Source organism: Mustela nivalis, assembly GCF_964662115.1.
Source record: "Mustela nivalis genome assembly, chromosome: 6".
Taxonomy (NCBI): Eukaryota; Metazoa; Chordata; class Mammalia; order Carnivora; family Mustelidae; genus Mustela; species Mustela nivalis.
This window is the reverse complement of record NC_139025.1, coordinates 136,531,718-136,552,613: the sequence shown is the minus strand read 5'-3', so window position 1 is coordinate 136,552,613 and position 20,896 is coordinate 136,531,718. Positions and strand designations below refer to the sequence as shown.

Genomic DNA, 20,896 nt, shown 5'->3' with positions numbered 1-20,896 from the left:
TCTTCATGAAAACTAAGGACTCGCCAGGGGGACCTCCGTTTCCTCAGGGAGGAAAAGAAACGACGATCAAGGAAGCTGAAAGCAGAAGTTTCAATGAGGGAGTAAGCAACCATCTCAACACTTCAAAGAAGTGGGCTGAGGAAGGCAGAGGTGCATCCACAACTTTAGGCTACTGGGAGGGCTGCAGAGACTTTGGAGATACAGGATCTGGAAGGCAGAAAATTGGGAAGGCAAGAAGCAAAGATATGACAAGAGACACCCTTTCAGGAGGCTCTGCTGTGAGGAGGAAAGAGATACTCTCTAAGCGTACACCAGTGAAGATACAATAAATGAACAGTGTCACTTCATTAAGATAGGCTAAGTTTTAAAAATTAAAGTCCTAAAGGAAGACATGTAAAAGCAAACTGAGTACACACTATAAATAGGCAAAACTCAGGTTTTAATCATAGATAGCCCCTTCAAAAAATTCACAATTGGCTTTTCCCTCTAAGTTACAATTTTCATGTCTTATTTGGATGGCAGAAGTCTAAATAACATTTGTTAAATAGAACTGAAGTTCAAATGTCTAATTAGGGTAGAGCTATGGCTAAAACCCAGATCTTTTGACTTGCCAGGTAATTTTCTTTCAATGACAAGGCAAAATGTTATGTTCTTACACTTCCAGTAAACTTTTTAAAAAGAAGGCATATGCAATATCATTAATCATTAGGGAAATGCAGATCAAAACCACAATAAAATACCACCTCATACCCATTGGGGTGGCTAACATTAAGAAAAACAGGGGGGTCCTGGGTGGCTCAGTTGGGTTAATCATCCAACTCTTGATTTCAACTCAGGTCATGAACTCAGCATCATGAGATCTAGCCCCACGTTGGGCTCCATGCTCAGTGAAGAGTCTCTTTGAGATTCTCTCTCTCCCTCTGCCGCTCCCCCCATGCATTCTTTCTCAAATAATAAATAAAATCTTAAGAAAATCAGAAAATAGAAAGTGTTGGTGAGGATCTAGAGAAACTGGAATTCTTATGCACTGTTAGTGGGAATGTAAGGTGCAGCCTCTGGGAAAACAGGATAACGGCACCTCAAAAATTAAACATAGGATCATGCTATATTGCAGTAATTCTTCTTCTGGGTATATACCCAAAAGAAGTGAAAGAAGAGACTTGAAGAGCTATTTATACACCCATATTCATAGTAGCATTATTCACATTCAGCCAAAGATGAAAGCCATACTGGTGTCCATCGCCGGATGAATGGATAAGCCAAATGTGGTACATACATATAAAAGAATATTACTCTACCTTATAAGGAAACTGACACATGCTAGAGCATGGATGGACCTTGATAATATCACGGTAAGTGAAATAAGGCTGTCACAAAAGGACCAACGCTATAGGACTTTACTACATGACAGTAGTCAAATTCATGGGGACAGAGAATAGAATGGTGGTCTCCAGGGGCTGGGGGTAGGGAAAGAGGAGAAATGGTTGTTTTGGGTACAGAGTTTCAGTTCTGCAAGATGAGAACAGCTCTGGAGATGGTTGGTGGTGATACTTGCACAACAACGTGAATGGACTTCACCACCATTGAACTTCACTCTCAGAAAACGGTTAAGATGGTAAATTCTAGGTGTATTTTACCAATGTTTAAAATAAAATGTACATAAGTTAGAAAACCAATTTTTAAGCCAAGCTGGAGTGAATAGATAGATTTATAAAGTGGTACCTTGAAGAGGTCATATGAGAAGTACCTGGTACCTGGGTGACTCAGGCAGTTAACAGTCCGGCTTTTGGTTCTGGCTCAGGTCATGATCTCAAGGTCATGAGATCGAGCCCCACATCAGGCTCCGTGCTCAGTGTGGAGCCTGCTTAAGATTCTCTCTCCCTCTGTCACGAACCCCTCCCCCAATAAAATAAATAACTCTTCAAAAAAAAAAAAAAGAGGTTGTATTAGGTAAAATTGTTTAAAAAGAAGCCTGTTTTTAAACAATTTTACCTAATACAACCTCTTTTTTAATTTATTTATTAGGTAAAATAATAAGATATATGTTACTATAGCTGGGTCAAAACCTCAGGTGATCACATGTGCCAGGAAAGGAACAAGAAGACCTAGGCAGGCTGAGCTGTGGTGGGGGCTGAGGCACGAGGGAGAAGGCACAGGGCTGGAGCTGTGCTGGTTTTTCAAGAGATACATCCAGCCTAAACACGTATGTGAAATTTCCACCGTTTTATACCCTGGCAGTCGGAGTATCACTACTTTCAAATCATTTTCCATAGGCATCCTTTCATGTCATTACATAAATATCAACATATGGCTTTTCATTTGGATAAAATGTTTGCTAAAACTTGACTATGAGAACATTTTTCTGCTGCTTCTCACTCTATAAACACTCAAGGGCAATTCACATTTAATAACACAACAGAGACAGCTTTTTTCCCCAGAATGGATCATTTTTGTACCAGCGTTGTCGGGCTCTGCTGTCGGTTGTGCTCTCTTCGTCCCTCTGCACTGAATTCAATAAATAAGCATAAAAGTCAAAATGTATTATTTGAGGCCATTTTTCCCTTAACTTTAGGGCTGTTCTCTGAGTGATTTCCCCCTGTGGATGTCACGGCAATTAAACAACCGAGATACAATACCCTTACTGAGTTAATAAAAGGAAAAATATACAATTCACCGCTCCCCCATTGTGAGGTATAAATTCACTTAGGTGCTTAGATAAACTTGTTTTCAAGGTTATTCTATGGTGTTAGTTCCTGGGAGAGCCCAGTGATTTACCTTAATGTGTTTTTAGACGTTGAATATATTAAGGAAAATCCACACCAAAACACATGATTCATAGGCTTTTATACTAACTCCCAGTACAACGCCATCATGTGAAATTTTAAATTAGTCCATGATCACAGCTGAAGAACAGGCAGTTTCTGCACAGTTGTACAAGATGACAGTTGGGTTAATGTAAAATGTAAACATACTACAAGCCCAGAATATCTAGCACAGAATGCATACTATCCCAGAGATATATTTGTAGAGATACACACATTGTGGACAGAATGAACCACAAATCTTCATTAACTCAGCCATGAAAATTTGTTTCTCTGATGCCAGTACCTGCCTGGAAAATGATTTATAATTTTAAGTGCAAGACACGCAAATTATAAAAATGGTACCTAAACTATGCTTACGGCACTGCATAATGATGTATAAGTATGAACTGATGGGAACGACTGGTTTTTTCAAAGCAGAGACTATTGGCTTTCTTTCTAATTCTAAAAATGTTATGCCCTTTAGTATTGACATGGCACTTTGTCCAAAGAATACATATGAAAACAAAAGTTGATGTGTGTGTTGGTATTTATTTATTTATTTGTTTGTTAGAGAGAGAGAGAGAGGGAGAGAGAGCAAACACAGGTAGAGAGAGTGGCAGGCAGAGGCAGAGGAAGAAGCAGGCTCCCTGCTGAGCAAGGGGCCCGATGTGGGACTCGATCCCAGGAAGCTGAGATCACGACCTGAGCCAAAGGCAGCTGCTTAACCAACTGAGCCACCCAGGTGTCCCTGTGCATTGGTATTTTATATATGTATGTCTTTGTGTGCTTTCCTCCAGCAGAAAGGAAAAGTTCAATCCAAAATCATCTTGGATGACAAGTACATTTCTGAGGATCCAGTGTGATAAAGGGAAGGTAGATGCCTGGAGAGAGATTACTGCAAATGATTCTGAGGCTCAGTGGGAAACCTGATGTTATCAGCCTGAAAATCTGCCCCAGGCTTCAGAAAAGGGAACAGTGGCTCCAGACCAGTCAGAGGCTATCTCTGTTCAGCTCCTAATATCAGAAACACATATCCTGTCTGAGGACCTAATGTATTCTATGATTTTCCATAGAATAATCAACTCAAGAGGCCTCTACAATTCAAAAAACACGACATAACTAATTTCGTTCTGATCTGACAGCCAAAGGGGAAAAGTCCAGGTATGGGGTTTTTTATTAATTAATTAATATTCCAGAAATAAATTCTTAAAACTCAATGCAGTCACTTCATTCGCCTGGAGCAAAAGTGTCAGAGGATTACAACAGCCATTTATTTAATCGGATCTGTTATTCGGTTGGTAGAATTGTTATTTATTTGCAGTGAAAAGTTTTCACACTTACTGTCTCCATACAGAACAGAAACTTCCGGAGGGAAAACAACCTGTATAAATATCTACACAAATGTTCAAAGAGCATCTAGGTTTGGGTTTAATAATGTCATTTAGTAAATTTCTGCTTTCCTATAAAGTAGTAGTGATGTAATACAATTATTTTCTATTCTAAGGACCAAATTATACTATTCTATACTTAGGCAACAAATCCAAAAAACCAAGTCAACCCATGATGACCCAGTCTACACTGCAGAGTGAGTTTCCAGTGAGGGAGCATAAAGTGGTTTTGAGTCAGAAACTTGCACCTTTGCAAAGCCTCACTGGCTGCTTTGATTCATTTTCTATAAATACTCAATATTCAAGCTTCATAATTGACAGAAAAAGGCTAAAAATAATCCATAGTTGAAAAGAGTCAGACTTAAAGGAAGAGGAAGCTCTTAGTTCCAGCAGGTGTCTTGACACAAATGAACAGAATCTTGACAAAGTGAGAAGAGGACAGTGTGTCCTTTGCAGAAAGCTAAAAGCATCACACAGGTTTACATATGTTTTAACCATGAAAGGGAAGTTAAAGCAAGCCTAGCCACAACTCTGGGCTCATCTGACCAGCCAGTATCATCAACAAGTGAAAAGAGAAGCTATTGCCAGATGCAAAGTTCGGTCAACTTGGGTTGTGTACAAGGGGGAAGGCTCACTGAACCCACAGCGAAGACCTCAGCCTGAAGCGGCCCTCCTTTCCTTGATGTTCAGTGCTACCAGGTCTGACAGTAAATTCTGCATGAAGGAGAAAGGAGCACCCCCTCCCCCACCGAGGGGAAAAGTGGGTGCAGCAAACTTTTGGAGGGAAGACCTAGGGATTTTGTTTTATTGGTTCAGGCTGTTAACAATAGAATCTGTTCTCCATACAGATCAAACACCTAGCTCTCTCACCTCAGGTTTAGACCAAGCATCACCTCCTTAGGGAGCCTTACCTTTTCTTTTCTTTTCTTTTCTTTTCTTTTCTTTTCTTTTCTTTTCTTTTCTTTTCTTCTTGAGGGAGAGGAGAGCCTGAATGCGGGGCTGGGCAGGCACAGAATTAAAGGGAGATGGAGAATCTTAAGAAGGCTCCACACCCAGCACAGAGCCCAACATGGGGCTTGATCTCAAGACCCTGTGATCATGACCTGAGCCAAAATCAAGAGTTGGATGCTTAACTGACTGAGCCAACCAGGCACCCCAAGAGCCTTAACCTTAACCCTCACCCTGACCTTGACCCTTTAGTATGAAAGCACATGTTTGCACCATAATCTCTCACACCTGACATTCAGCATGGCCTTCATGATCAAAACTGTCCCATGAGTTGGTTTATTTGGACTCTCCTCTCCACTCCCATCCCCCCACAATAATTAAGTCCTCTAAGGAGAGGAGATGGTATTTGCCCAGTTCACCCCTGCACTTCAGCACCCAGAACAGTACCTGGCACACAGTGGTTGAGTTTGGATTGAATGAATGAATGAACTCATTCAGAGGGCAATTCAGTCTACTACAATCCTGACTGAATACTCATCAGAACTCTGAGCCTGCATAGAGACCAGCACCTCCCAACAACCTAAAAAGTTTCACAATTGGTGAGCTTTCCCATAAATGCTTCATCATTGAATAACTATTGATGGGCAATCTACGATTGCTCTCTTTTAAGGTGTGGGAGCAGCTTCGTGCACTGGGTCCAGCACATCACATCAATAATGATGACACAGCCTTCCTAGAGGTCTGGGTGTAACCTGCTGTGGACAGAACTCATTTCTCTGCCCACGCCTCCCATCTGGATTTCCCCAAAACATTTATCAGTAGAATGATCTACTTTTCTTATCACCTTTATAAAATCACGGTCAACAAGTTGACAGAGAAGTCCTTGCACTCCAGCATAGAAGAAGGCCACCGAACTGGGGGGTCTCTGAAACTATCCACCAAGGGCCGAGGGGTCCTCGACCCGGGCATGACTGCAAGCCTATGAGGCCAGCCACGCTTCCCTCCTCCCATCAACATTTGGATTTCAATAAGCTGAGATCCTTTTCCAGTCTTGAGACAGCAGGTGTCCCAACAGGAGAAAAGGCAACAGGTGAGGTCTCCAAGGCACACACCTGAGGAATGGAAGGACACGTGCTCAGTCACCTCCAAAAGAATCCAAACATCTGAAGCAAACGTGGAAAACTGCCACAGGTGAACCAAAACGAGTCAGAGACATGCACAGCCAAGACTTTCCTCGTCTATGATTGAAGGAAGATTTTTAAAATGCAGATGAAAGGGTATTTCCTACAGTCATGTGAAGGACGGTTTATTTGAAGACTGTACCTCTCAGCCTGTTAGTGATGCATTAGAGTGACATCTGTCCAGATCATTGAACTTTCTGTGTCTATACCTGAAGGGGTGACTAACTATCGCAAGGCAGTCAGCACGCCCTAGCATTTATGTGGCGTTCTGTTACAAATGAAATCAAATGGAAAGGTAAAGAACACTATTATCAATATTAAAACCATCTATCTTTTAAAAAGGTTATATCGATCCCCCCCCTGCTTCTCAGATTCCATCAATGCCAGTGCCAGCTCCGTGAAGTGGACACGATCCTATGACAGCTTCAGTTGGTAATTCCCAAATGAACTTCCCCAATGTTCTACAGTCTCGCAGGGCATGCACTCTGCAACTCATGTCATAGACTGTCAGCTACAAAAAGGCTGGGAGCGATCCCAAAACCTCCAAAACAAATCTCCCCACTGAGCTAAAATGCTGCAAATGAGGTTTTAAATAGGATGGAATCATTAGGTTCTGTTAGGACCAGTGAACGTGACACATGGTAGTTCTTCAAAGCTAATACGAGCCTCTCACCATCAAAGCCTCATTTTACTGATGGAAAAACAGAGGCACAGAAGGCTTAAGTTACTTGCCCAACGTCACACACTGAAAATGCTGCAGAGCCACCTGTGAGCCTAGCGGCCCAGCTGTATGTCCTTGTTCTTTGTGACACTTTGTCCCTCTGTCTTTTTCACCTAACTCCTGCTCAGCGTCAACATTCCTGAAAGGGCCAGCACTGTGAAGAAACTATCACAAAAACTGCACAAGGTCATGCAGTATGAGAGGAACATAGAGCGCCAATCTTGGGCACCTGGGTGGCTCAGTGGGTTAAGCGTCCAACTCTCTGTTTCAGCTCAGGTCATGGTCCCGGGTCATGGGATGGAGACCCCATGGGGCTCTGCACTGAGGGCAGAGTCTGCTGAGCTCCTTCCACTACTCTAGTTTGCAAGCTTTCTCTAAAAAATGAAAACTTTGGGAAAAAAAAAAAAATCCCGATGACTCCCGGTGACCTCTACAAGACATTGAGGGTCACTTACTCACCAGCCTTCCAGATTGAAGTCACATTTTCCCTCCACTTCTCGGTCCAAACAGAACTCGCCTATCTTTACAATCCTCTCTGCTCCCAAGAGGGTTCCTCTAATCATCTTTTTAGGAAGATCTATCTTGACTCTCCAAGGAGATGTGCATTTTGAAATCAGAAACTGCTTCTGTTTTCCCTGTTGTTCCATTTAAACATGAAATCCTTAGCTAATCAATACTTTTTTTTTCCCTTCTCTTTTTCAGCCATCAGAAATGTAGGCTGTGAACCCAATGGAACCATTTGGTGTCACCTTCCAAAGTCAAACTTCCAAGGTATTAATTCGTCCACATATATTTAGGAAATACTGTCTGGTTTCCCTGAGGAGTGGCTGGGCTTTCATCAAATTATACTATAATCACCAAGAAAATGCTAAATTCAGCACACGATCAATGTGTGCATGTCCAGTATCAGCTTTCTAATGTCAAGACTTACTTAAAAATGCAAAAGGGAAAAAATACCTTAAACGTGAAAGGAAAAAAACTAAAGGAAAAAAAGGAAGAGATAGTGTCTCAACTCAAAAGATAAGAACCTCCACTGGGGTAAAATGGACTGAATTTAGATAATTTTTATTGCTCCCTCAAATGTGTCTCAAAAAAGAAAAAAATCTGTCTCCAGTTAATTTTTGAACTGAAATTATGCAATTTAGTATCAGGTCCTACTCCTGCTTTCTGCCCTCTCTCTTCTCATTCTTCTGGTTAAAAGGCAACATAGAGCCAAACACCAACAGTGAAGAGGTGTCTGATCCCTGGAGAAAAGCTGCCTTAACATGGTTGGCACTCAGTTCTCCAAAGTGTGGATACGGCGAAGGAGCCAGACTCCCTCTTTTCCTGGAATAACAGGCATTTATAAAGTACGTGTTACACACAAAGCACTCTGCAGGGATTACCACTAATATTCACAGCACGCCCAGGTAAATAGTCGCAAACTCTGTTTTACAAACAAGAAACCAGAATTTTGGAGCCACTGAAGTCTTACAAGGGCAGAACTGATATTTGAGCCCAAGGTTTGTCAAGACTTGGCGCTCTTCCCAGTAACTCAGTCATGGTGAGACAAGGAAGCCACAGTGTGAGGCTCCATCAATGCCCTACTGGAGAAGAAGTGTCTTCTCTGGTCCCACTCCCTGCCCACCCCATCTGCAGTGACCTCCAGAAATGCTTACTGAGTAGACAGAAATACTCAGGACACTTTCCTCCCTGTAATCATTTCAAGCAGCACGCACTGGAGGACTGGTTCTCCTGATTGCAAATGGAGATGTTTGGCTGATAAAATCTGGAAATAAATACCAAAACTTTTTTAGGAGCTTTAACAAGTTAAACAAATGCAGAGTTTCTTTTTAAGAGTCTCATGTCTGAGGAGGAGTTTGTTTAAGTGACATTTAAAGACTACAGAAAAAGGCCTGTTATCCCAGCATCAAATTGGCCCTGGCAATGTTTTGTCAAGGTATGCCTTTAGGAAATTGTAATTGTCCAGAGAGGCACGCAGTGAGAAGTGACTCAGCCCAGACTAGAGGTCTCCATAAGGGAACCACTAGTATATTTCTAGTGCTTATTAATAGAAAACAAATGTACTGATGCAGCAGCACATAGTGTGAATATATGCGTGTGTGTAAAGAGGTCCTGCTCTACACTATTCCATTCGTGCTTTCTATGTAATCTTAAAAGCAGCTGTAAGGGTGAGTGGCTCAGTCAGTTAAGCAGCTGCCTTCGGCTCAGGTCATGATCCCAGTATCCTAGGATCGAGTCCCATCAGGCTCCTTGCTTAGGGGGGAGCCTGCTTCTCCCTCTGTCTCTGCCTGTCTGTGCTTGCTCAATCTCTCTGTCAAATAAATAAATAAAATCTTAAAAAAAAAAGCAGCTGTAAAATCAATGATTTTTAAGCACTAAGACAGCTCTCAACCAGAGCCACTAGAGAAAAAATAATAAAACAACAAAAAAAATCTCATAGCAAGGGCTGGTTTTCAATCCGGCTAGACCGAGGCTATTACTACAAACCAGAGACACTACCAAAATTATACCAACAAGACAGCCAGAACTGCTCAGCAAAATTTCCATTAAAAATAGTTTAACAACAACAAACTCATCATTCATTGCATATCATGAAAGAACCGACTTCCTTTTTTTTTTTAAAGATGTATTTATTTGGGGGGGTTGTGAATGGGGTATGGAGCAAAAGGGGAGAATCTCAAACCAACTTCCCTCTGAGTGGGGAGCCCCAACATGGGGCTCGATCTCATGATGCTAAGATCATGACCTGAGCTGAAACCACAAGTCAGACACTTAACTGACTGAGCTATCCAGGCGCCCCTGAAAGAAACTGACTTCTAATTGGAATGGATAGAGACAACACTGATGAGGGCTTTATTCAAAGGCGCATGAAGTTATGATGGGTAGGACATGAGGACAGATGCTGGGCCATTTTGGTCATATCCTGCTGCTTCCCATAGACACCACATCAGCCTCAACAGAAAGGTAAAATGCAGTCCTAAAGGAAGTGTAATGAATAGAGCTTGAAATATGTATTCTCAATTTCCTTCTGTGTTCTCAGTGAACAGACTATCTAGATTAAAGAAAGGTTCCCAAGAGGTACCTCAGAAGCCCCCATGGGGATAAGCAGAACATTCAGCAGAAGTTAACTCTTAGCTTCTCCAAGATCACATCAACCAGAATACCAACCCCATCTGTACACTGTGGACCCTTAAAAGATCTCATTTGTAAATTTTGATATTTGTAAATGAATGAACAGCAAAAGAGCACTCAGATACAATCAACAGCACCACAAGAATTTCATCTGGATTTTAAAATGTCAACATCTGTATCTCTTTAAAAGCTGACATCAGTTTAAAAAACAAAAAAAAACACACAGTTAAGTTGTTCTCTTGGGGTTGTTCTCATGTGGAACGAGCCATGAGTTTTACAATTACTGACTGCTTGCTTTGCTACACAAATTTATTATAACAATTTCGTGTTTTAAATCCTCACTTGGGTCAGATAGGAAAGAGAGACCTTCTCAGAGCATCTAGTTTCATGTATTCACAAGCTTCTGGCAGAAAATTGTTCTAACGTGATGTGTTTATCAAGATCCTGCCAAATCCATCTCCAGAATAGGGGTTAGCAGGAATCCAAAGCTTTATCGTAAAGCTTTTAAAGTAGCCTCTGCGGTGAAGGGTTTCAACTCTGCATTCAGCCTGGGAATGCACAGAACAGCTGCTTCCAAATCCATGAGCCAAAGAAATACCCGGCATTTTAGCTGTCATGAGTCTTGGAGACTCCCTAGTTTGGGGGCTAAACCACATCACCAGAAAATAAGTCAGAACGGAGTTGTTAAAATAGCCCAGGCTTAGGATGGAATAGTGGGGGGTGGGGGTTGGAAGTAAAATTCCATCCAATGGGCTGACCCTGTACAACTCACATGGCTTCTCTGGGTCTCAGTGCTCTCTTCTATAAAATGGGTATGACTCCTATCCAGCACGGTTCCTGAGAATAAGAGGATGCTGCTACCTAGCAGAACCTCCATAATCCCAGGAGTGGGCACGTGACATGAAATATATGCCAGCTGAGTCCACATGCCCTATAAACCAGGGAAAACAAAAAGCTTCTTCCACCAAAAGAAAAAAACATCCATGAAAAGGCACATATTGGCAAGGAACACAAAAACTAAGCACTCAATTATTGATTTATAATCTTGAGCTCACGGTGACAAAGGCAGAAGTGGACACAAAGCCGGAAGTTGGAAAGGAAGTTGTTAACAAAGCAAGTAAATGCCAATCGGTTATTAATGAGCAGGGCGGCACCAACCTGTTCAAACTTTTTCTTTTTAATCACATAAAGAGTTTATGATGTTTAGAAACAATGTATCATGTACCTTCTCAGGTCTGCCATGTCTTCTGGTTCAAATATTAACAGAGTTTGAAACTTCCTGAGAACCTTCTTTCTCATCCCTTGCTGAAGCCAAACGTTTCTGTGCCAGCGCAAATCAAATAGATTTAAGAGAAAGAAAGAAACATCAGAGAAATTCTGCCTGTTTAGGCAGGTCTAAAACACTGAAAGCGACTTCCGTCAAAGATTCTTATAATATCCAAAACACTGGACTATGTAACAAAGTGCGTGACAACCACAGCAGAGAGGAAGTTAAGTTAGAAGGGTGACACCAGGGGTGCCTGGGTGGCTCAGTCGGTTCAGCGTCTGCCTTCGTCTCAGGTCATGATCCCAGGGTCCCAGGATCGAGCCCCGTGTCAGGCTCCCTGCTCAGCAAGGCATCTGCTTCTCCCTTTCTCTCTGCTCTTTCCCCTGCTCATGCCTGGGTTCCTTCTCTGTCTCTCACACTGTCAAATCAATAAATAAAATCTTTAAAAGAGGGTGACACAAAGACTGGGAGAAGATGGAGACAGTTCGTTAACAGACAAGAATTCTCACTCAAGTGAGACACATTGCCAGAGGACAAACGGCGACAGACTCATTCACCAGACAGACTGACCAGGGGAAGGTAAGCAAGCCTGCGGCACCACTGGACCCCACCTTCAGGAAAGAGCAACAGGAGGTGGAAGCACTGACCCCCAAGGCCATTTTCAGACTAGAAACCTATATATGTAATAATTATGTGATGTTTTACACTTGGTAAGACTGTTATCATAATGATATTGGTTATATACAATTACACTATATACATTATACACATTATATATATTATATATATACATTATAATGTATATATATTATATGACATTACATAATAATATATTATCCTTTTTTAAGAAGTTCTCAAACTAAACACCAACATCTTTCCCAATAGCCCCCTCCCCACTACCACCCAAAACACAAATTATCATACAATCATCACAATCATTATTTTTACTTGTTTCTGGTCTGAGTGGGGTTTGCTTCATTTTTGTACCATCCCCTCAGTCACCTCTTGGCTCTGAACGTGGGGACAGTCATGCAGATAAGTTTAGTACTTTCTTTTCTAGGTTTCCTGACCAGATCACAACCTCTCGTGAATATGTCTTTTGTATGTATGTATGTATGTATGTATGTATTTATTTGTCGGGGAGAGACAGAGCACAAGGAGGCAGAATGGTAGGCAGGTGCAGAGAAAGAAGTAGGCCCCCTGCTGAGCAAGGAGCTGGATGCAGGACTCAATTCCAGACCCTGAGATCATGACCTGAGCTGAAGGCAGTGGCTTAACCCACTGAACCACGCAGGCGCCCCCCTATGTCTGACTTTTAATGGACAAAGTTGATCATAAACTTTCAGTTCCTCAAAAGCATCCGTCCAGCAAATTCTGAAAACCTGTTTGTTCTTTCCAAATGTTGCTTCATGCTACAGAGGGATCCCTGCCCACCGCTGGCTCACTCCAGCTGCCCAGTCCTACTAAGTGCAAGCAGCCCAGCCCCTCACCGCTTGGATCCCATGGCACCTTGCCCCTTATCCTTAGCAAACAGCACACTTTCTTGCAGGTATCTGTAAACTGTCCGACTTCCCATCTTGGCTGTAAGCTCTCAGGGGACAGGGAGATGATTCACAGCTAAAACTCCGTATAATGCATGCTCAATTAATAGTTTTTTGGACAAAGGAACGTGTATTTATTTATTTCAGCCACTTTCTTTTTTTTTCCAGTTTTTTTTTTTTAAATAAAAATATAATATATTTTTATCCCCAGGGGTACAGGTCTGTGAATTGCCAGGTTTACACACTTCACAGCACTCACCATAGCACATACCCTCCCCTATGTCCATAACCCCACCCCCCTCTCCCAATCCCCCTCCCCCCAGCAACCCTCAGTTTGTTTTGTAAGATTAAGTGTCCCTTATGGTTTGTCTCCCTCCCAATCCCATCTTGTTTCATTTATTCAGCCACTTTCTAACACAATTTTTAAACAAGCCTTCGACTCAACTCTGAGCACCTACGGAAACCTAACATTCTACACAAAAATTAATTTTGTAGTATTCGTATCTGCAGTGCCTACAAAACAGCACTGGCTGATCTGTATGAGCTACAAAATGATCCAGATAGTTAATTTATAATAAATATGATATACAATAAATATGATATATCAGATATGATATATAAATATCTATCATAAATACAAATATTTATGATAGATATTTATAGTATTTTTTTAAAGATTTTTATTTATTTATTTGACAGACACAGATCACAAGGAGGCAGAGAGGCAGGCAGGGGGGAAGGTGGTTGTGGAAGCAGGCCCCCTGCCAAGCAGAGAGCCCAATACGGGGCTCGATCCCAGGACCCTGGGATCATGACAAGAGCCGAAGGCAGAAGCCTCAAGCCACTGAGCCAGGCACCTGTACTTTTAACAAGAGAAAATAACCCATTAAGAGGACAGATGGCGGGCGCCTGAGTGACTCAGTGGGATAAACCGCTGCCTTCAGCTCAGGTCATGATCTCAGGGTCCTGGGATCGAGTCCTGCATCGGGCTCTCTGCTCAGCAGGAAGCCTGCTTCCCTCTCTCTCTGCCTGCCTCTCCATCTACTTGTGATCTCTCTCTGTCAAATAAATAAATAAAATCTTTAAAAAAAAAAAAAAAAGAGGACAGATGGCAAGCATTTTACCTTACGACAATTATATGAGCTGAAACGCTGCAAATGAGCTTTCAATGAGCCCCTTGCCCCTCTGCTCCGGCCAGCCCTTGTTTGCTGTTCCACATTGCCACCCTCCTCCCACGGGCCAGATCGCAGGCTATCAACCATGCAAAAGGGCCAGAGAATTTATCTCCACCCTCTCAAGAACAAGTGGAAGTAGACTCTTTTCACCTTTTCCATCAAAGGACTTGGAATCTGTGCCTACCCTGCCAATGCCAGGGGAAATGCCCGCGTTTCCTTTGTGAACTGCTTCTCGCTTCCACCCTCTCCTTGGGAGATGGCATCATTCATTTGTTGATATTACTCAACCTGCTGAATTATTCAGTTGGGTTCTCTGCTGCATTATTCAATGTACCCAAACCTCTACCTTGGAGTCATGCGGACATTTCAAACTCACAATGTCCACAAAACTCATTTTTATTTGTTCAAAACAACTCCATCCTGACTTGTGGTCCTAGCACCAACACAGGGGCCCAAGGCACAAACCCTGACCCACAACCTCCTACAACCCCCTATCACCTACGCAATCTCCCAGATCATCTCTTAAACCCTCACACACCTCTGCTTCCCAGTTGCCTTAAGCCAAGCCCTACAGCCTCTCTCCTGAACTAAGATAAGTTCTTAACTCCTTTCCAGATGACTCACTGCAGGAAGTAGGGCATCTGGCTCCATTCAGCCATAGCACAGCGGGTAAGTTTGTCCTCAGGACTCTGTACGGATCACATCTGTCCAGCAACCACTGTATCTTCTTCCGGTGCCTGACATTAAGACTCAGCACAACCAGGCAGGCGACAAATGACTATGTGAATGCATGAAGGCATGGCTGAGACAGCCAGCACTCCCAGAATTAAGTTCTGCTGCCTGTCCTGCACTCAAATTAACATTTGTCTCAACATGGGCGTGCGGAGAAGCAAAGGCTCAGTAACCTGAGGTCCACACCCAAAGGCAAACCACCATTTGGCACACTCACACATGTCCTCACATCTATACCTGTGTTCTTTTTTTTTTTTAAAGATCTTATTTATTTATTTGACAGACAAAGATCACAAGTAGGCAGAGAAGCAGAGAGAGAGGAGGAAGCAGGCTCCCAGTTGAGCAGAAAGCCCGATGTGGGGCTCGATCCCAGGACCCTGGGATGGTGACCTGAGCTGAAGGCAGGGCTTTAACCCACTGAGCTACCCAGGTACCCCACCTGTGTTCTATTTCATGCCTCCTGAAATGATGGAGGTATTCCATGACAAAATATAGAGAGTTGTGGAAAACAATCGTTTTCAGAAAGAAAAAAAATGTGAAAATGCAAAGCATAGCTCTGACCTTCCAGGACCTCATAGACAAACACACCATCATCTTCAAGATATCTGTGTCCTGGACAGGGAGCTGGGCTTTAGAAGAAAGTCCCCATGCCCATACCCAGAAGAAACCCACATTACAAAACAAGGCTACCTTCTACCCATGGAGGGAATGCACATGAGCTCATCACCATACCAGGGAAGGAGGAAACATCCATGTTGCTCAATTACATATATGCACTTGTGTCCATTTGCTTTCAAAACTTTAGAAATTCCCCCCAAGGACGGAATGACAAAATGGTACCTATCTCATCTGGCGATTTGTCTCTAAAGAAAAAGCTGTTAAACCCACATGGTCAGCAAATGACAATGATTGTTAAAAAGGGCCAGTCCACGTAGTCTCAAGTCTCCCTTCCAGCCTCCCCTACAAGACCCACACGCAACAAAGACACAGATGAAAACTATCCCAGGCAGAAGAGAGGGAAAGTGCCGGAATCCTGGCTGAAATGCTTTCCAGCTGTGTGCCGGGGGACAATCCCCTTGTCTCCTTGGGCTGCAGTTTTCTCACATTCAATGTAAGTGACAACAGCCCTGCTTTGTGGGGTTATGTTCATGATTAAAAGAGTTCCTATTTCTTAGCACAACGCCTGAGTACAGTCCAGGTACTCCAAAAATGCCAGTGACCGTAACATAAATGATACTCATATCACAGTCACAGCATATTAGCGTTGGCATGAATCCCACTCCCCTCTTACCATCTCCACAGGGGAGTCTATGCCCAAACAGTTCCGTGAAATACCAAGAGCACCGGGTCTCAAACTTTAGCACGCACCGCAGTCATCAGGAGGGCTTCTCAAAATGCAGATCGCTATGCCCCAGACACAGAGTTTCCAATGCAGAGGGTCTGGGATGGGGGCTGAGAACATGCATCTCTTGTAAGTTAAAACCAGTTGTGTGGGTGCAGCTGGTCTGAAAGGACATGCGGAGAACCCCTGACCAAAGGGGCCTCACTGCATCCATGGAGGAGAGTACGGGGGTCCGAACCTCTGGCTGTCTCCAGCCCTCCACCCACCTAGAATGCCCTCCCTGGACTCTTCCATCTTGGTAACTCCACCAACAATTCCAAATTCAGCTCAAGCCATCAGGAGCCCCCCAGGCTCCAGGCCAGCCCCTAGGACCCTGTGCTGTCAGAGTGAAATCAGCTCCATGAGGGTAGGAGCTCCCTGGTAAATAGGACCTTGCCATAGTCCGTGCCTGGGACATAGAGAAGCCTCCATTAACAATGAGTGGTAGAATGAGCACTGAGAGAGCCAATAGCCAAAGGCCTCCCTGGAGAGCCAAGCAAAGTAGGTCCTAAAAGTCAGCTCTGAGCCTTACCTCCGGGCTGTTTACTAGATATGAAATGCCCTGAGTCCCCAATAAGCTGAGTATCCCTCCCACCCCAGCGACCAGCCTTCATCCTGCTCAGTGAACCATGAGTCCTTTGCCTACAACCACAGTTGGCCCTCTTATTTTTTTTTTTTTTAAGATTTTATTTATTTATTTGTCAGAGAGAGAGCGAGAGCGAGCACAGGCAGACAGAGTGGAAGGCAGAGTCAGAGGGAGAGGGAGAAGCAGGCTCCCTGCGGAGCAAGGAGCCCGATGTGGGACTCGATCCCAGGACGCTGGGATCATGACCTGAGCCGAAGGCAGCTGCTTAACCAACTGAGCCACCCAGGCGTCCCAGCCCTCTTACTTTTTGATGGTAATGGCGCTTCAGCTTCCGGCCTCTCGCTGGCAGAGGTCCCTATGAGGGCTACAGGCTGCTAGGAGATGCTCAGTGTTCTCAGGGAGACAGGGCTGCCATCAGGAAGCATTTTTATGTAAGCATTTCTGGTAAATTGCCCAAAGTTCTCAGCTGAAAGAGAAAGAAACTTCCAGCAAATGGTGATCATATCTTTTTCCATTCTAAATAAGCATTCACTTTCATAACTAATTTTACATTATTTTTTTAAAGATCCCCAAGTCATTTGCCTTTCAGGTGTCACAAAATCTAGATCTGCCCACTTCACATCTAATGCATACTCTGCTCCTTGGCCCTTTTGGTCTTCTGGAAAGTTCTCTAATTCATCACTCTTGGCCCCTCCATTAGAGAATCTTAACCAAGCCAAGCACACATCTACAAACACATTCTAATCAGGATTTCAAATATTCCTAGAGAGGAGTTCAAGGTGCGTTGTTGATTTCACTGTCAAATGAAAACAAAAATAAAAATTGTGCCAAGCACAACTTGGGCAGAATATAACCTACGTGATCCTCCCAACACAGGCAAAGACTCTCTTCCCCACCTCACCCCCCAAAAAGACACTTATTTTCAATACCTTAAGATAATTTAATTACAAAACCCCTCAATATCTCTGTATAATTACTAACAATGATAAGGAAGAGTTTAAGAAAGCAAGTGCTCTCCGTGTCGGGAATATTATTTAAAATTCTAAGGACTAGGGATAACTGGGTGGCTCAGTCGGTTAAGCGGCTGCCTTCAGCTCAGATCGTGATCCCAGGGTCATGAGATCGAGTCTGGCATCAGGCTCCTTGCTCGGCAGGGCACCTGCTTCTCTCTCTGCCTGCCATTCTGCCTGCTGTGCTCTCTCTCTCTCTGACAAACAAATAAATAAAAACTTCTAAAAAATTTTTTTAAAAGTCTAAGGACTATTTTCATTCTCATCTACAGCCTAGTAACTGCAGTTTGAAAATCACTTTCGTGGTTTACAGTTACATTATTAAATGTAAATGTATTAAATTTTATTTATTATAATGTATTAAAATTATTACATTATTTTCATTCTCATCTACAGCCTAATAATTGAAGTTTGAAAATCACTTTCGTGGTTGACAGGAATTTGAAGAAATTACAAGTTGTAATGGATCATTCACTCAAAGGCTAAACTGGGAATATTAGGATTCCTTCCCACATAAGTGCACGGCAGTACTCTCTACACTTCTAGAGATAAATTTAAGGAAAAACAGATACACCTTTTAAAATAAATGTTACATATATTCATATATGATTATAGATTTAAACACACACACACACACACAAAGTCCTCTCTAGGTGAAAACAGTGATTTCTATTCTTCTGAAAGATATGGAATCAAGCTGACCTGTGTTAAAGGATATGAATAATAAGAAAATTAACTGTTACTTCAATGTGTAATCCACAAGGAATACCTACAAAGTTTTACCATATTTGTCCCTCTTGGACATATTTGGTCCTTAAAAATATGTTAACAAAGACGCATAATAAACTTTGTATTTTAAAAACTGCCGTTCATCTTCTTGGCCCAGACTGGTTATAGTTTAACCACACAAAGAGACTGAAAGCAATACTCATTTATTCATAACGGTCACTGCAACTGACGGATTGTTTTAGGAAAATAAATTTGAATTATTTTCCATTAAATCTGTCAGATTTACACTAAATATCCGAGAACCATGGAATAGTGAAAAAGCATGGGTTTTGCATTCAGAAATATCCCCCTTGGCTCTCAGGTCCACTAATTACTTTCAACAAACTGCTAGATTCCTCCTTGCCTGGGTTTCTCACCTGAAAAGGGGGAATAATATCTACCTTGTGTATTTTACACAACAAGATAAAGTGCCCAATAACCTTATTTTGAGGATGGTTTTTCATAATCCTTGTCAGCTGGGATGTCAGACTTCTTCAAAGATTTGCATTCTCCCTGCATTTAAACGCTTAGTACCAGAGATTAAAGAAATGCGGGCCCAAGCCCCTGCTCTTTCTGATCACCCAGCTGCGCAGAATGAGGGCCCTAAATGGCCCCTGTGTATCAACACCTGTGCTACCAAAGGGCACGCCAACCTGGCTCTCACAAAGGTTCCTCCTTAAAAGACATACAACAAATACGTGCTGAATTAAATGCTGCTGACCCAAGCGAAAATGGATGCTAATAGGAATCATAACCCGTAGACGTGTTTGCCACTCAGTGCGTTGGGAAGCAGGTTTTTGTAAAGTTCCAAGGTTCACCTGGAAGCTGCTTGGGTAACTCTTAAGTCACTCCTGTCAATGTCACTTCCAGTCCGCACTTGGTAAGTACCTACCTACACGCCGCTGAAACCTTCAGACACCGCACAGAATTTCCTTCAGACGTTAGAACCCGTTTATGGAAACCCAACCACGACTAAAAGCCTTCGGCGCCCCATTTGCTTGACAGATGGACCGCGCGCTGAGGAACTCACTGCGGAAGCAATCGCCTCTCAAGTTCACCACCACCATCACCGTATTGGGTTTTTTGGTTTGCTGGTATTTTTGTTTTTAATGCGCAAGACTCGAACCCCCACACAATTATCCTAAGGCTTTCTTCTCCTGGGCAGCTGCGCCAATGCCTGCGCTGGCAACCAGAGTTGAACCTCCGGGTCTCCACGAAGGGAGCGCAGGAAATCCCACACAAACGAGGGGCTAACCTCCGCAGAAAGAGCCCAGGCGGTGGCGGCGACTAACTCCACGGCGCCCCGAGGGGACCAACGGTGTGTCCTTTAAAAAGCCACGAATTCCTGGGGCAAGCCGCCTGCCCTTCCTGCGCTCTCCGGGACTGCCCCCCTCGGATTTCTGCCTCCCTCCTTCGCACACCTTATTCCGGAAGCCGCGGCTCCCGGGAAGGAGCTCCGCTGAATTCCCAGCCCGAACCCTCAGGGTCCCCAACGCCTCACCTCGGTGGCGAGCAGGCGCCCGCCCCGGAAGAGAGCCCGCGGCTGCCCCCGCGTCCCCGCCGGGCGCGCTGCCAGGTAAGCCCGACCCCGCCCTCACCTGTCCGAGGCCGCGTCCCGGGGGCTGCCCAGGAGCCGGCGCGCCCCTCACCTGCCGGGACCCGCCGCCGCCGCCGCTCGCACGCGCAGAAACGGCCAGGACGCGCCGGGGGCGGGGGCACGTCTCGCGCCGTCCGATTTCCTAGACCCCCGCCCGCCAGCCCCGCCTCCAGGGGGCGGAGGCGGCCGCGCGTCACCTTGGAGCGACCGTCCCCCCAAGCGCGGTCGCGCGGCGGCCGGGGGCTCCGCCGGCGGCTGCCCCTGGGCCCCGGCGGGCCGCCGGTGGAGCGAAGAGGAAGAGATCGCTCTTAACGCACTGGTCCGGCTTCGCTCGCCAAAAAAGGAAATGCGCCCCAGCAGTCTGTGTTCAAAGTGAGGAAAGAGGAAAGAGAACAAGTGTGACTTGCAAACTTGTAATGGCTGAGGAACGTGTCTCCGCGGATACTCAGAGGAGTGCTTGGGGCCGTCGCTCCCGAAGGGATCAGTGGGGAGAGCAAGCTGCGTTTTTACCACCCTGACCCGGGCAGGAGGTACCAGGACCAGGCACCCCATTAAGCCCCTGCCATGTTTGCAAGACGGCGGCTCCAAGTTCGGCCACCCAGATGCGCTAAGCTCTTTATTTGCTGAGCCTTGGCTCCTGGTCTGGAGAGATTAGGCCGATT

The 20,896-nt window shown here is 44.1% G+C and overlaps 1 long non-coding RNA gene across 1 annotated transcript in view; it reads right to left on the bottom strand.

The window, feature by feature from the left end:
- The window catches only part of LOC309867655, a 39,206-nt gene extending 18,875 nt beyond the window's left edge, over window positions 1-20,331 (bottom strand). The window contains exon 1 of the long non-coding RNA XR_014313289.1: window positions 20,236-20,331. This is a non-coding gene — a long non-coding RNA (uncharacterized lncRNA). The remainder of the gene's footprint in view (window positions 1-20,235) is intronic.
- Window positions 20,332-20,896: the final 565 nt, after the last annotated feature.